Genomic DNA, 18,161 nt, shown 5'->3' with positions numbered 1-18,161 from the left:
AGTATTCCTTAATTTAGAGGGAAAGGTGGAGAAAAACCAGAGTAGTCAGAAATTGAGCCATGACATTCAGAGTAAAGTTCGAGAGTTTATTGTGGGAGAGAGAGTTTTGTATAAAATTTTACAACTGGACCGAGATGGGTTCCTGGTACAATTATCTCTGAAACAGGACCATTATCATATCAAGTGGAAGTGAAAAGCAGGATTGTTAGGAAACATGTGGATCATCTCAGAAGTCAAGCGACATTTCAACAATCAATTAATCCTCCTGAAATCGAAGTTGAAACTTAGATCCCTGAGGTGCCAGATCGACAAAAAATAGGCATACCTGATGTCTCCGTTGAAGTAAATAAGTCTGAACTGCCATTGTCTAAAGATGTCCTGATGCTGCAATTCCTGAGCAAAATCGATCCCATGGAAGAATCTCAAGTTGTAGAGTTGCGTTGATCTACCCGAATCAGAAAACCACCTCAAAGACTAAATCTATAATTGCATGAACTGTTTATATTTGTATATGATTTAAGATATTTTTGTAAATAAGAGTGGCAAGACAGAATTAAAGGGTGAGGAATGTAACAGTTGTAAGTTAAATATTTCATACTGTTATGGGGATCATGTGACAGTATAGACGAATTAGCCCTAAGTGTGAGTAATCTAAGGGGCAGAGCTTTCTAGCCTTGGTCTTGGAATAAGCATGTAGCTTCATCTGGAGCTACGTTTACTGTTTCTTTCAAGAAACCGTCCTGCACTCCAAATTTATTACAGAAGACGTGCATCAAATCTCCTCTCAATCTCCGCTGCTCTAAGGAGTCAGTTTCTCCATTCTATCCACTTAACTGAAGTTCCTCATCCCTGAACGACTCTCATGATCTTTCCTGTTACTTCTATAAAGCCTTCACATCCTTCCTAAAGTACAGTGCCCAGAATTGGACACAATACTCCGGTTGAGGTTGAATCAATGTTTTATAAAGGTTCATCCTTACTTCCTTGCTTTTGTACTCTATGCCTATAGTTATAAAGCCCAGGATGCCTGTATGCCTCTCTAGTCAATTTCTAAACCTGCCTTGCCACCTTCAATGATTTGTGCACATATTCCCCCCAGGTCCCTCTGTTCCTGCACCACTTTTAGAATTGTACCTTTTAGTTTATATTGCCTCCTTTTATTCTTCTTACCAATTTCACACTTCTCATCATTATTGAAATAAATTTGTGCAGAACTGGGAATGTCGTGAAAATAAGGCTCACCTACCATACATGTCTTACACATTCAATATTATTTGTATGTGCCAGGGCAGTCACTTTAAATCCAGTTTAAAACTTTCTCCATTAGCTTGTATGGGAGAGCCGTCAAGATGAATGGTAACTGGAGTCCCTCCATTATCAGGCAGCTGTGGTGTAATGAACCACAGGGCACCCTTCACCCTTCACACTAATGCCCTTCATCCACCTCATAACATGGATGTCATTAACTAGTCAATTTCTAATAATTGATTTAACTTGAAAGGAAACAATAGGATAATTCAATCTTTAAGTGCAGGCTGGGGAGGCCAGCGAGGGCTCCTTTAATTCTCCCCCACACCCCCACCCAGAACCGCAGGTGTCAGAGGGCTACAGGCCTTTCATGGAAGGGTCCCCCTCCACACTGACAGCCTGGCAGCTGTGTTCACAATCACTTTTAACAATTCAAGAAATCTTCAGATGACGCCTCCATCATGAATAGCCCTCACATTCTCCCACCTACTCCAGCAGCATCCCGATTGGCACTCCAATTGTCCCTCCGACCTGCAGAGCACACCGCTCCCCCACCCATAATCGGTCGTGGCTCCCTGAGGCAGTGTGCTAATTAATCACACAAACGGGTGGGATATGGACGCTATCAGGGTCGGGACCCGCGTATGGTCTTGATGTCCGAGAATCTTCTAAGGGGAGAAGATTTCAGCCATGGTGTCTGAATTAACATCACTTGAGACAGAGGAGCTTCAGCCTTAAATGTGCATTTTAAATCAGCTCACTTGCATCTGGTCTCAATAACAGCTCCAAGCCTTATTATGGCACTAGCACGCACAGATATAAAAAGGTGTTGATTAGAATATATTGTGATTCCATTATCAATGGACTATTTTTCTGCTTTGGTATGTTCATGGATCATGACAACCAGCCACAGAAACCAATCGGCACAACTGGCCTGTATTGGTAAAGCCCAAATGAGTAATAGCAATTAATTACTTTTCTTTGTATTTGATGGCTTCTGTGCATATATATCCTCTTGCAGTGCAACTATGTAGCAATTTTAAAGCAAAATTGAACACCACGTTAGAAAGTTATAAACATCATACTGCTCCCAATACAGCAACTTCGCTGTGCCTGCACATAGAGTATTTAAACCAAAGGTTCATTTATTTTTGTGCTGAACACGTAGTTCTGGTTGCTTCCTGACAATACTTTGCTCGTCATGTGCACATTGTGAGGTCTTGCTGCTGGTAATGCAGTTCTAATGACATTGGCCAGAATCCATACCAATTAACCTTGAAGAGTGAGGGTCTGTTCAAACCAGTAGGAAACAATTGTTCTCTTGTATTTTGTTCAGACAAAGCATTTTCCTTGGGCCATGGTTCTATCTGCAGTCGTTCTGGCCTTGCAGTTGTCCTCTTTTCCCCTTTCATGCACTGCATTACTGAACTGCTCTGAGTTCAACAGATGGTTCCTCTTGACCTCCTGGCTGCTCATAATCTTCAAGGAGTGAAGGATTCTCTTCAGAAATCCTACCGTAGCCATTTTTGTCTTACACTAAAGCCAGGAAAAGAAGGCTGTAGGAAGTTTATGCGCAAGCTGCTGTCACATCGAGGAAAAGGTAGGCCGATGGGAAAGGAGTGGGTGTTGAGGTGACTGTCTCTGGCTGCCAGAACTTTGAGATGTGATCATTGATTCTTACAGTCTAGGATTCTTAACAATTCTAGAAGAACGTAGACTGGTGATTCCTGCTGAACTCTTGTCACCCACACAGGCTTTTAAGTGTTCAATCTGATAAGGGCCAGATTTCAATGTAGTTTGGTGCCTTCTTGAACAAGTGCTGAACTTTTTGCTGGGCCATTTCATCATTCACCCCTTGTATCATGTACACATTGTTAAGTATTTATACATGAATATCTTATAAAATAATGGTTTGAAGTTGTGCTGCATTCAGTCACTTTCTCGAAGGCTGGCTGCTTTTGATTAGCTGCCAGCTAGTATGCAGGTGGAACTGATTGACATGGTACCTCTGTTTGTAAATAGGTTGCAGGGAGCGGGGAACTGATTGACATGGGACCTCTGTTTGTAAATAGGTTGCAGGGAGCGGGGAACTGATTGACATGGGACCTCTGTAAATGGGTTGCAGGGAGCGGGGAACTGATTGACATGGTACCTCTGTTTGTAAATAGGTTGCAGGGAGCGGCTGCGAGTGATTCAAGTGGCTGTTTGTGGTTTACGAGTAGATTGTAGTGAGCAAAGGTGGAACATGATTTTTTTTTTTACATAAGTGAAAAGCAAAGGGTACATTTGGGATATTTCCCGAAAATGTGAGGTGCAGGGAAGGGCCCATCAAATAACCAGGAGATATTTTTTAATTCAAAAAATGTGCAAAATTTCAGGGGAGTCTCCAGCCAGGCTTTAAAATAAGTCAGGTCTTGAATTATAGCAAGCACGCAGCAGGGAACTCATTTGGCATTGGTGTGATTAAGAAATTAGGTAAAAGGTCAATTTCAAATTTGCGTAGCTGATTAAATTTTGTGTATGGCTCCCTTTGCCAAGCTATATCGGCGAGGGGTTGGGGGGTGGTCAGTTGTTCATTCCTTTTCTTCCTGTTTCTCATTAGATATTCACCCAGCTAAACATTTGCCAGTTTGAATTACTATTTACACATTAAAGTAAATGAATGTAGACTCATAGACTTATAGACGTTTGCGGCACAGAAGGAGGCCCGTCGTGTGCGTGCCGGTCAATAAAGACCTGACTACACTAATCCCATTTTCCAGCACTTGGCCCATAGCCCTGGAGGCTATGGCAATGCAAGTGAATATCTAAATACTTCTTAAATATTACGAGAGTTTCTGACTCAACCACCCTTTCAGGCAGTGAGTCCCAGACTCCCACCACCCTCTGGGTGAAAAAGTTTCTCCTCAACTCCCCTCTTAGCCCTCTACCTCTTGCCTTAAATCTATGCCCCCTAGATATTGATCCCTCTACTAATGGAAAAAGTGTCCTCCTATCCACCCTATGTCCCTCATAATCTTATATGCTTCTTTCAGGTCCCTTCTTAGCTTCACTGCTCCAAGGGAAACAACTCCAGCCTATCCAATCTTCCCTCTTTCCTTAGCTCAGACCCTCCAGCCTAGGCAGCATCCTGGTAAATCTCCTTTATATCCTCTCCAGTGCAATCACATCCTTCCTATAATGTGCTGACCTGAACTGCATGCAGTACTCCAGTTGTGGCCTAGCCAGCCTTTTAAACAGTTTCAGCACAGCCTCCCTGCTCTTGTATTCTATACCTCAGCTAATAAAGGCACATTGTAATAAGCCTTCTTAACCACCTTATCTATCTGCCCTGCTACCTTCAGGGATCTGTGGATATGCATGCCGAGGTCCCACTGATCTTCAATGCTTTCCAGGGTCCTGCCATTCATAGTGTAACCCCTTGCCTTGTTAGCCCTCCCCAGGTGCCTTAGCTCACAATGTGGGGACAGTTAAAGAATTGTTCAATGTTTAATGAGTTAAAATGAGGGACAAGGGAACCTGTGAAGGAAGCAGATGTTGCTTGGTGAGATTTTGAATTTTAACAGCTTTCACACTGGGTTTACAGTTTGAGCTGCCAATTCCTGATAAATGTGCCTCATGCAGCTGGTAGCAAACCAAAATATGCTTGGTAGATTTGCTAAGGATGGTCGGTGTGAATATCTTTAATGAGCCCCCTGCCCCCAAAACTGTCTTGGTGGCCAGAACCATTAACACAGCAAGAGTCTAATATACAATAGGCTTCACTATCATCAAGTGTATGTCTAAGGTAGCATGTGACTTTCTACAGCATATCTGAAATAATGGTCCCGAGATCTACTTATTGCAGTGTTACATCTGAGAGCGCCACCTTTAAGTGCAACTATTCCATCTCCGGCAGAGCTCATGTTTGACAGACCTTTGCATACCAGTTTACCTACTCTTGCCCATTTCACTCTCTCAGAAACTAGAGAGCAATATATAAAACTGCAGGAGAAGATGACCAACGTGCACAAAAAATTGCAGGCACAGATTTGCCAAGCTTAAAGATGGGACCACAAGTTCTCATCCAGGATCCCAAAGAAGGTACGTGGCAACCAGCCAAGGTAACAAGGATTTGTTCAGAGCCAAGGTTCTATGAAATCATTACACACAAAGGTGCAACGACGAGGAATAACTGAGGCCAAATCAGACCCTTTCTAGCTCCTCAACCACCATGCAGTCCGATTGCATCCAGGACAAGATCCCAAATACAGCCAGGAACAACATCCAAGAATGACAACACCACAGATCACTGTGACCAATTAAAGAAACCTTCAGACATGTTTACCATTACATGATCTGGGCATACCAGCAGATTACATCTACACTTTAGAGACTTATCGATTCATCAGCTCTATATACTTATGTAATGGTAACTCTCCATGAAAATGTGTTGTAAATAGTTATATTTCTTTGGAAGGGGAAAGTATCTTGAAAAAGAAAGGAGGATATTATGATACACCTTTAAGTGATAGCAACATGACATCACTAGAAGGGAAGCGTGTCATGCGACCCAGTCATAGTTTCACTTTTGCTTTTGAGCAGAGCACAGACACACCCAGCTCTGCTGCTGATGTCTTCGAGCTTTCTACCTTTGTGCAAATGTTCTCATGTGCCTAGTTTCAATAAATAAACCCACAATGTGTTCACACAATCCCTTATGAGGGATTGGTGCCTCTATATCATTATAACAACATGACAGTTGGGAGCACAGTAATGGATAAATACCCAGAATGGGGAGATGTGGTAATGTCACTGGAGTAGTAATCCAGAGGCCCAGGCTAATGCTCTGGGGACATGGGTTTAAATCCTACCACAGCAGCTAGTGGAATTTAAATTCAATTAATAAAATCTGTAATTGAAAGCTAGTCTCAGGAATGGTGACTGTGAAGCTATCATTAATTGTTGTAAAAAACTGTCTTATTCACTAATGTCCTGTAGAGAAAGAAATCTGCTGTCCTTACCTGGTCTGGCCTACATATGAGTCCAATGTTGTTGATGCTTAACTGCCCTCTGAAATGGCCAAGCAAGCCATGGGTAACAATTGCTGACCTTGCCCATGATATCCACATCTATCCCATGAAAGAATGAAAAAGAAAGGTCAGGAGCATAAAGGCCCTGACGATTTTAATGGCTGGACCTCATTAAATAATTGATTGGCTGACCTGTAGAGGGGAAAAAAGCTTGGCAGCAAGAGATCAGAACCACTCCACGACTTTGCATGTTATGTAGACCCCTGCTTGCTTTTAGCAGGAGATTTGTCCACGGCGCGAATCACCATTATAAATATTGTGGCAGCTGGGAATGTGGTCAAGTTGGGGTTGGGTTGCTCAATTCTGACAATGTTACCTACCCTAGCCTTGAACCCTTTCTTATCCATCAGGATGGGATGGGGGTTAAAGTCAATGCCAATTTAAATAAGTTCACAAGATATTTGCAATGCTGTTCTAATGACATTGGCCAGAATCCATACCAATTAACCTTGAAGACTAAGGGTCTGTTCAAACCAGTAGGAAACAATTGTTCTCTTGTATTTTGTTCAGACAAAGCATTTTCCTTGGGCCATGGTTTCCATCCACAGTCGTCCTGGCCTTGCAGTTGCCCTGGTGAAGATTATCACATGAGTATTTCCTGCTTGTTTGCAACTTTCTATAGGCCTGAATTTTTGCTCCCAGGTCAGGAGCGCAGAGATGGGACATTTCCTGCCTCTGCAAACCTGACCTGGGAGAAAGTGTCCTGGAAGTTGGGATTTCTGTTCTGCGGTGGTGTGGTTGTCTGGGAGTCAGGCAGAGGGACCCTGGAATGAGGGCAGAGGCTGCCAGACGTGGAGATGGGCTGGGCAGAAGGCCTGCCTCGATGTTTGGGCACTGTGATGAAGTTTTAAAAAAAACAATAAAACATAAAGCAGCCCTCCAGCCCTCATCCTTCGCACCCCTTCAACCTCACACACTCCTCATGCTTCATGCATGTCAAACCATGCCCCTAGTCAACCCCATGACCCCTAGCTCATATCCCCCATGTAAACATATGCACCTCTGCCTAACCCCCATGGCTCCTCATACCCTCTATGCCACCTCATGTACCTCTGCCCATCGCCCATGGCCCTTTATAGCCCCTATGCCAACTTAGTGCTGCTACTCATGTTAACCCATGCTGCACACACACCACCCTTTGCCCTTATACTTACCAGGCCAACTCACCCATTATTTGCCATGGGCAGACCTCAGGACCCATGCTGGGATGAAATAATGTTCTAAGTGACTGTTACAGACTTTACTTTTAAAAAAACTCTAATTCATAAAAAAACATTTACTACATTTACATTCCTTGAACTGCATAATCAAAAATTTCATTCGAGTACATAATCGCTTATAAAAACAAGCATTGGAATTCATAATCCCACTTTATTGAATCTATAGCCACTTGGAATTGTCAATCAAACTGTGAAATGCCAGACACCCTACTGTGATAATGGAAGGTTGTGAAATGAGTCATGCAGCACCAATCCAGTAATGATAATCCTCAGGCTTATATCAACAGACAAAGTGAAATAGCAAGCAATCATTTTTTTTAATGATCTTTTTCAAAGATTTCAAGGGCAGGAGTTTTAAGCTTTTACAACTTGACAGTTGCCTTTGACAGTTCATTTTGATGCTTTTGATCGTTTCTTTTAACAGTTCATTTTGACACTTCTTACAGTTCCAATGAGCTTGATAGTTAATGAGCTTGTGCACTTCTTACACACATTCATGCCTACCTTTAACAATCCCATGCGGCACCTGACCTCCTCCAAAGGTATCCCGGGACCATATCCAAAGGGTACCCTACTTCTCCAAAAGGATCCCCCACCTCTGCAAAGGACTCCACAAAGTTCAGACTTGCTTCTATAAGGTCTAACCTGCACACATAATGTTTCACACAACAGAGTCACCAAAATTAGACATAAATGGAGAAAGCTGCTGATTTATATGGGCAGGTGCCTCTGCGAAATGCATATGCGGGAAATGTGACCCATCCCCATTCCCATCTCCATAGAAATGGTAGGTGCCATGCTCAGGGATGGTACTTCTGGGGTTTGGCCTCTTCCATCATTTTCACAATGATGGAATGGCTCTCTGTCGTTGCAAAAATCCAGGACATAATGTCATCAGACCTCTTCTAATGTATTAATTGTGATGTACAGCACTGCATTAATTCTTCAAATGCGGTAAATATTGGACAGAATGTTATGGCCCCTCCCGCCAGTGGGATTTTCCAGTCCCGCCAAAGCCACCGGACTTTGAACAGGTCACTGCAATTTCTGGCCCCGCCTCTGCTGCGACGGGGCCGCAAAATTCCAACCACTGTTTCTCTTTAGTAATCATCAGCTCCCATGTTGGATATAATTAACTGCAGATGAAAGCGATGAAATCACAGGAGCTGAATGCCAGAAATGCAGTACGACTAATGAATGATGGTTTGCTTTTCAGCTTCTTCTAATTAAGGGAAAATTATTGATGCCTAGTTATCAATGCAGGTCATGGCCAAGGTCTCAAGGTGGGCATTTTAACTTGTGGTTGGAGTTTGGGCCTGTGCTGATGGTGTTGTGCTTTCCCTTTCTTGTTTCCTTGAATCTTGGACTGAATTTCTGGTAGAGACTGGGGTGATTAGTTGAATGCTAATATGTTTCATCCCTTTGATCTCAACATCCTCCCAAAGCATCTGACACTGTGGCAGGCTCTAATTAGAGGCATTTACACACTGCGCTGAGGAAATTAAAAGAGACAATATACTCACCTGGATACCCATTAGTGAGCCTATCTGGCTCACTAATGTCCTTTAGGGAAGGAATTCTGCTGTCCTTACCTCGTCTGGCCTACATGTGATTCCAGACGCGCAACAATGTTGTTGACTCCTAAATGCCCTCTGAACAAGGGCAATTAGGGATGGACAATAAATGCTGGACTAGCCAGCGATGCCCGCATCCCATGAATGAATTTAAAAAAATACTCCATGTAAACTTGGGCAGAACTTTTCGCTCAGCGTGCGGGTGTGGGCCTGACATGCTTGAACGTAAAATAGCGCGTAATGGCGTCGGGTGAGCGTCCCAAAGCCATCGTGCGATATTTTGGTCGGCAGGCATGCACAGGTGCCAGTTCCCCACCCGCCATTAATTAAGAGGCCAGTTAAGGCCATTAAAAAGTCAATTTATGGTGATTTTTCGTTGCCCATGCGATTTCACGCTCGTCACACGGGCAAAGTAGGCAGGTGGACAGCCGACAATTTCAAATACCTCATCCACGGGCAGAATAAAAAGGGTGAGCAGCATTGCCAGTGTGAGCAGTGAGGCGTTTGGTACATAGTTTGCTGCTGGTGACTTATTGGTACTTGGCAGCTTCATCTCTCTTCAGGGCTTCACTGTTAACAATTCCAGGCTTCATTTCAGGACTCATTGGTATCTTCAAGGACCCTGGAGAATTCAGACCATGGGGACCCTTCCAGGTATCAGACAGCCTTCTGTTACCCTGGTAATTGGGATTGTGGTCTCCGCTGGAGGCATCTCCACTGAGGAGGGAGGGAGGGAGGGGCAGAAGGGGGAGGAGGCCAGGTGTCCCAATGTAGCTTCCAGGCAGTGACCTGTGGGCTGTGTGGCGCAGGCACAGGGGGTGCAGAGCCAACTGGCAGTCCAAGGCAGAAGGGGCCACAGAAGATGCCACTATCCTGCTGCCAGGGTTTACAGGCGGCGATGCAGCAACCTCAATATGTCCGAGGTGCAATGCCGAAGGACACTCTGCCTCTAAATGGAGACAGTGACCTCTATTTGTCAGATGATTGGGCCTGAGATCAGCTCCGCCTGTGTGGGTGGACACCCCATGCCCGTGGCTCTGAAGACCACAGTGGCCCTCAACTTCTGTGCCTCCGGCTCTTTCCAGTGGTCAGTGGGGGATCTGTGTGGAGTCTCCCAATCAGCTGTCCACAGTTGCGTCAAGCTGGTGACAGAAGCTCTGTTCAGGCGGGTATTGACTTTCATTCATTTCCGTATGGACAAGGCCAGCCAGGCTGAGCGAGCCAGAGGCTTTGCAGCGATTGCTGGGTTCCCCCGTGTCCAGGGTGCAATCGACTGCACACATGTGGCCATCAAGGCACCATTGAGTCAGCCAGGTGCCTTCGTCAACAGGAAGGGCTTCCACTCCATGAACGTGCAGATAGTGTGTGACCACAGGATGCAGATTCTGTAAGTCTGAGCAAGGTACCCTGGCAGCTCCCATGACACGTACATCCTGAGATACTCCCAGGTGCCGAGGCTCTTCAGTGCTCCAGCCCGGCTGAATGGATGGCTACTGGGTGACTAGGACTATTCCCTCAAAAGGTTGCTCATGACGCCTCTTCGCCATCCAAGAACAGAGGCAGAGCAGTGGTATAATAGGAGCCACGCTTCCACAAGGGTGGTGATAGAACCATAGGTCTTCTCAAGACTTGCTTCCGATGCCTGGACCGTTCAGGGGGTGCACTACAATACCCCCAGATCGGACGTCACTGATAGTGGTCACATGCTGCATTCTCCACAATCTGGCACTGGTACGTGGGGACCCACTGGAGGAAGAGGATGTTGACACAGCTGCACAGGCCACAGATGATGAATACAGCAGTGAGTTAGAAAAGGAGCACGGTGAGGAGAACACTGAGGGCGTGGAGGCAGACCTCTGTAACCTGCAGGGAGGCAGGGATACCAGGGATGTCTTGATCCAATGCTCCTTCAGCTAGGCTGCTAAATGAGCACCACCACCTCATGCCAGGGCTACCACCTCCACCCCGGATGTCTGAAATAGCCCTTTCCTTTGACCCCAAAGTCCACTCAGTGCCTGTGCAATAAAGTTTCAAGCCCCCCACGACCAGCATTACATACTGGCATACTCTGCACCACATTAAATGAAAAAGGGGAAGCATACTCGGGCCCTTATGACAAAAGAAAATTTATCTCATGTTGATACTCATAACAAATTAATAGAACCTTCTCTGGTCTTCACCCCCAGACCAGTTAAAATAAACAAAACATTGCACAACAGAAGATCACCCGTGACCAGTCCCTCTTGTGCTCGTGGTGCCTCAAACTTACATTTGCGAATGCCACATCTTGGTGCCCCCCCCCTCGTTGGCACTGGCATTGGAGACAGTCTGCTGACTCTGCTGTCTTGTTGGCCTTGATGACCTTGGCAGTCATCCTCTGGCCAGTGGAGCCTGTGCTGGCTCTACCTGGGAGGGAGTGGCCAGTACCACGGCTGGCATCTCCCCAATCGCCGCAGCCTCTTCAGATGCCACGGTCACTGGCAGAGGTGCAGAGGAGTTGCTGCCGCCATCCAGAGCAGCTTGAGAGGAGCCCGCAAAGACGACAGGCAGCTCGTGCGCCAAAATGAGGTCACTCTGGACCTCCCTGTTCACCACTGATGGACAGGCACCTAACTGGGATGCTGGGAGCCTCATCCATCTCCCACACGGGCACTGACCATCTTCATCTGACACCCCAGCATCTCTGCGGCTAATTGACCAAGGTGCGTGGCACCTCTCCAGCTCCAAGGCATCCTGCTCATATCTGGTTAGGATTAGCAGGTTATCTCCGCCAGCCCATGACCTCTCAATGTTGCTATGGACTGTCTTCTTCTGAAAGGATAGAGGAGCATTGATCAGCCCACTCTATACCTGCAGCGCCATTACAACCTGGCCAACCCCACCTGAGGAACACCTTGCAGGGCACATCCAACTGTGGCCCTCAAGTCACAAGGCACTCAGTCCAAGGAGCCTGGGCTCACCCCCTTGGCCAGCTCTGGTGTCATTGACAGTTGGCACTCAGACTCTAACACCCCTGAGCTCCACAAGGGACGGCCAGCCCTTAACACTTCAACACACTGATCCATGCCAACACGGTACTCACCTTTCATGAGCGCCGCAGGTCTTTAAACCTCTTGCAGCACTGGACCTAGGTGCACCACACAACATCACGGCTGCTGACCATAAGACCATAAACCATAGGAGCAGAAGTAGTCCATTCGGCCCATCGAATCTGCTCTGACATTCGATGAGATCATGACTGATCTGCTAATCCTCAACTTCACTTTCCTGCCTTTTCCCCATAACCCTTGATTCTCTGACTGATTAAAAATCTGTCTATCTCAGCCTTGAATATACTTAACGACCCAGCCTCTACAGCCATCTGTGGTAAAGAATTCCACAGATTGACTACCCTCTGAGAGAAGAAATTCCTCCTCATCTCTGTTTTAAATGAGTGCCCCCTCACTCTGAGATTATGCCCTCTGGTCCTAGACTCTCCCACAAGGGGAAACAACCTCTCAGCATCTACCCTGTCAAGCCGCCTAAGAATCTTATATGTTTCAATAAGGTCGCTTCTCATTCTTCTAAACTCCAATGAGTACAGGCCCAACTAACTCAACCTCTCCTCATAAGAAAATCCCTCCATACCCGGGATCAACCTAATGAACCTTCTCTAGACTGCCTCCAATGCCAGGATATCTTTCCTTAGATAAGGGGACCAAAACTGTTCACAATATTCTAGGTGTGGTCTAACTAGTGCTTTGTATAGTTTTAGCAAGACTTCCCTATTTTTATACTCCATTCCCTTTGAAATAAAGGCCAACATTCCACTTGCCTTCACTTTTACCTGCTGAACGTGTATGCTAGCTCTTTGGGATTCATGCACAAGGACCCCCAAATCCCCCTGTGCTGCAGCTTTCTTCAGTCTTCTTCCATTTAAGTAATATTCAGCTCCTCTATTCTTCCTGCCAAAGTGCATAACCTCACATTTTCCCACAATTTTGCCCACTCACTTAACCTGTCTATATCTCTCCGTAGACTCTGTGTCACCCTCACCACTTGCCTTCCCAACTATTTTTATGTCATCCGCAAACTTGCCGATAATACATTCATTTCCCTCATAAAAGTCATTAATAAATTTTGTAAATAATTGTGGCTGCAGCACTGATCCCTGTGGCACTCCATTAGTTACAGGTTGCCATCCTGAAAATGCTCCCCTGTATCCCAATTCTCTGTCTTCTATTGGTTAGCCAATCCTTTATCCATGCTAATATACCCCTAACACCATCTTATTAAGTAGCCTTATGTGTGGTTCCTTATTGAACGTCTTTTGGAAATCCAAATATATTACATCTACTAGTTCCCCTTTATCTATCCTGCATGTGACCTCCTCAAAGAATTCTAATAAATTTTTCAGGCATAATTTCCCCTTCATGAAGCCATGCTGACTCTGCTTGATTATATTATGTATTTCTAAATGTTCTGCTATTACATCCTTCATAATAGACTCTAACATTTTCTCAATGATAGATGTTAAGCTAACTGGCCTATAGTTACCTGCTTTTTGTCTCCCTCCCTTTTTGAATAAGGGTTCTACATTGGCAGTTTTCCAAACCACTAGGACATTCCAGAATCTAAGGATTCTTGGAAGATTACTACCAATGTATCCACTATCAATGCAGCTATTCCCTTTAATGTCCTAGGATGCAACCCATCAGGCCTAGATGACTTATTAGCCTTTAGCCCCATTAGTTTCCCTAGTACTTTTTCTCTAGTGATTGTTTTGTATTTATTTCCTCCCCCCTTTTGCCACTTGATTATTTAGTATTTTTGGAATGCTATTAGTGTCTTCTACTGTGAAGGCTGATGGAAAGTATTATTCAACCCCTCTGCCATTTCCTGGTTTCCCATTATTATTTCCCCAGCCTCATTCTCTAAGGGGCCTATGTTGACTTTGGCCTCCCTCTTCCTTTTTATATATTTAAAGAAACTCTTTCTGTCCATTTTTATATTATTTGCTAGTTTACCCTCAAAATTTATTTTCTCCTATTATGTTTTTGGTCAGCTTCTGTTGATTTTTAAAACTTCCCCAATCCCCTGCCTTACCACTAATCTTTGCCACATTGTATGTTTTTCCTTTCACTTTGATACTATCCTGAACTTCCTTGTTTAACCATGGTTCGTTTATCCCCTTCCTACAATCCTTCTTTCTCACTGGGATATATCTTTGTTGTGAGCTATGAACTATTTTTTAAACGTCTGCCATTGTTCATCAACTGCCTTTTCTGCTAAACTCCTTCCCCAGTCCACTCCTGCCAACTTTGCCCTCATTTCTTTGCAATTACCCTTATTTAAGTTTAGCACAGTTGTTTCCGAACTAAGTTTCTCATTCTCAAACTGAATGCTAAATTCTGCAATATTATGGTCACTGTTTCCTAGGGGATCTTTTACTCTGAGATCATTTATTAAACCTGCCTCATTACACATTACCAGATCCAAAACAGCCTGATCCCTGGTTGGATCCATAACATATTGTTTTAGGAAACTGTCCCGAATAAACTCAACTCTTGCTCATGGCTACCTCTGCCAATTTGATTTTCCCAATCTACATGTAGATTAAAGTCACCCCTGATTAATATACTGCCTTTTTTACATGTCCTCATTATCTCCTGACTTATTCTCTGTCCTACAGCACAGCTACTGTTAGGAGGCCTGTAGACTACTCCCACCAGTGTCTTCTTCCCCTTGTTTTTTCTTACCTCCACCCATATGGATTCCACATCTTCTAGCACTGCCGCCTCCTCCCAAGCTATTTTCGTAAGATGGGATGGCTTCCTCCTTCCGTCCCTGGGGACTAGGGTGTCCCTCCTGGCAGCCCCATCCTCCAGGAGGGCCGCAAGGCACTCATCAGAAAACTGGAGGGTGCCGAGTGCCCACCCAACCCGCTCTCCTGCCTGGCGTTTGCAGCCGCGTTTGAATCCATAATTTTTAATCTCCTGCTTATAACACCAAAGATGTCGCCATGGCCGGCAGCCTTCCAGAGCCATTTCCCAGCTTCTCCCAAGCCCGACTGTGCTCGCACACCAAACTCAAAATCCTGCATTTTGAAACTAAGATGTGAGTTAACACTGTGAGTTAACATACTTAGCCTCCACCTTTGTGGATGCATTTTTGTTGAAGATTTTGAACAGTTTCTTGAAATGCTTCCCACTGTTTATTTATCACCATAACTTATAGTTGATTTTCCTAATCAACCTTAGGGGGCTCTCCCCTCAAACCTTTGTAATTGGATTTGAGTTTATGATTCTTGTGTGTGATTTGAAACTTAATATGTAATTCAATTCTACAATAATCACTATTTATCAGCGGACCTGGGAAGAAACTGCTGGTCAGAGTTGGCTCACCAGCCAATGGATCAGGAATCACTCAGGCCTGGCTTATACACAATGCCTAAATACAGCTGTTTTTAAACAGATCTTCCCTCCATGCTTGATGATGGTACAAACTTTTCCCCTCTTTACATCAACCCTTTATCTGATATATTTTTTTGTGTCCTTTCTCAGGCATGTGTCACTACGCCCAAATAATCACACTTTAAAAATCCAACCTTGCACTGCTATGAAACAGTCAAAAGTGAACATTGACTTCAAGTGGAAAGAGTCATTCCCAGTGGGAGAGGGTAAAAGCACATCTTGAGGAAATTGAGTTGATTTTAAAACAAAGGGTTCAGCCAGGTGATGGGTCAGGCTTTTGAAGCAAAGGTATTTTATCTCCGCATTACAGACCTCTCTCATGGAGCAGATCATCTTGTCATGATTTAGTAATCAGCCTGAAGAAAGAGGAGATGATTAATATTTTCTCAAAGCTGGAGATTAATGCCTGCATATTAAGCTGCTGTGATTAGCTGCTGGTGTGGAAACATAGCAGCAAGATGGGAAAATCAATGCTTTATTAAATTGGAATATAAGCAGGACATTTTATATGTGGCTCTTTTGAATCCTAACTTTCTCACTTATTAATTTCTCTTTATTTTTATACATTACTCTTAATTGGGTGGGAAAAGGGCATAATTTTATTTATTAAATTATATTTAGTATAATCTTTCTCTCTTTTTTCATTGACTACTGTAGGTAATGGGTCAAGGCCTTTAGTGAAGTGGTATGTTGTGGTCTGCTGCCACCGTATATGCAGAGGATCTCGATGCAGATCTCAAGGGGTCTGTCTCTATGCTAAGTCTGTCTAAGTAACATATTGAGACTGACGAGGGTTCTGGTTGAACACAAGTATCTGAAGTTTATTACTAACAACAACTATATACAACTCTGCACAGGTCTTGATCTGGCCTGGGTCCCAACAGTTACATAGGCTGATTACTGGACTATATGCCTTACTCATAAGATGTACATAGAGTCTTGCTGATACAGGGTCACAGGCAATAGTGAGCATCAGCAACAGAGAGCACAGGCAATAATGAGCATCTAACAGAGTCTGTACTCCATGCTCCATACTCCAGCCTCACACATGGTGATGTCACAATGATGTCACTATGCAGCATCTTAAAGGTACATGTCTTTTTCTGCATTGGCATGCATACAATATCACAACATCCCCCTTTTTCCTTTTGATAAAAGACAAGTTTTGTGGGAACAAACATAACAGTGAATATCATGCATAACAGGATTGAGTCACGGTATAGAGTCTTTATACATGAAGATAACGTTTTGGTGGGCGTACGACACATCTATATGTAGCTGTCAGGGTTATGTGCTCGGTGGGTTATGCATCCTCGGCCCGTGTTTCTTGCTGGGAATTTTTCACTGTGAGATCATCTTATCTTATTGTGAGGATACATGTGTTGCCCTCTGCGACTGATATAACAATCTCTGTATCTGGGTCGTCATCATTCTGATCCGTCTTTGGTTCAGCTTGTGAGATGCGAATGTGCCAATGGTTCCTTCTCAGGATCTGTTCGTTTTGCATCTCAGACGCGGACGACCGTGGCTGTGTGCACTGTCATAGTACCTTTCCTTGTACGCACATCTTTGTGTAGTGATCCTGTATGCGCACACTTTGACCTACATTTAATGGTGTTGGCAGTTTTGCTCTCTGGTATTGCTGCCGGGACTTTCTCTCTCCCCGTTGTAATAAAACATCATGAGCCTCGGTCTGGACTGGGAGTGGATGGGACAGGAGAGGGGTACGGACTTGCCTCCCAAGCATCAAATTGGCAGGTGAGGCTAGATCGTCTCCCTGAGGAGTGGCATGAAGGTTGAGCATAGCAATTCTGAAATCCTGCTTGGTTGCCTTACACTTTATAAGTGCCACTTTGACCGTTTTGATGGTCCATTCTGGTCCATTGGACTGAGGATAGTGCGGGGAAGATGTGATGTGTTTTACACCCCACTTTTTGCACATGTCCTGGAAGGGTTGTCCTGTATATTGAGGACTGTTGTCTGAGGCGATGGTTTCAGGCACACCGAACATGCTGAAAACCGCGGTGAGCGCGTCAACACCGTAAAACTGGTTGTGTCCTTGAGCTGGCAAACAAAAGGGAATTTGGTAAAATAGTCGGTCACCAAGATATGCCATCTAGATGGCTATTTTTGACCATGGAACAAAAGGGATTTTATGTGGTAACAATGGTTCTCTCCTCTGTTGTGGTAGGTACACCTGGCAGTATGGCAGCGCTTGTAACAATCTGTCAATGTCCTTATTAATAGCTGGCCAATAGACCAAACCTCTGGCAAGGCATTTTGTTCATTCTGCTCCCATCTTGTCTTTGAATATAATGCTCCTGGAGATGCCCAATTCATCTCTGTAGTGCCAGAATGACTGGGTACTTTAATGAACATCTTTGATGTGATCCGGCCAACCAGTGATAATGACTTGTTTCAGCTGTTGTAGCTGTAGGTCTTCTTGGGTTGTCTGTTGTATCATTTTGGCTTGATTTTGCCCGAAATGGATCAAGTCAATGTGGAAATTGTCTTCCATCTCATATTTGATATTGTCCATGTGGAGATCTAGAGGCACATCTCTGTTGTTGGCTGGGTTAGATAACCAACAGAGGG

The 18,161-nt window shown here is 44.5% G+C and overlaps 1 protein-coding gene across 4 annotated transcripts in view; it reads left to right on the top strand.

The window, feature by feature from the left end:
* Positions 1-18,161, top strand: part of jcada (junctional cadherin 5 associated a) — a 258,299-nt gene that overhangs the window by 84,290 nt on the left and 155,848 nt on the right. The window contains exon 1 of one of the 4 annotated variants that reach the window (XM_078537806.1): positions 2,604-2,848. The exons of the other annotated variants lie outside the window; for them this stretch is intronic. The gene's annotated coding sequence lies outside the window, so the exon portion shown is untranslated. Of the gene's footprint in view, positions 1-2,603; positions 2,849-18,161 lie in introns of those variants that run through there. 4 annotated transcript variants of the gene reach the window in all.

This window comes from Cetorhinus maximus, chromosome 3 (genome assembly GCF_964194155.1).
Source record: "Cetorhinus maximus chromosome 3, sCetMax3.hap1.1, whole genome shotgun sequence".
NCBI classification, from domain to species: Eukaryota; Metazoa; Chordata; class Chondrichthyes; order Lamniformes; family Cetorhinidae; genus Cetorhinus; species Cetorhinus maximus.
Note: the sequence above shows the minus strand (reverse complement) of the source record. Positions and strands in the feature narration are given on the sequence as shown.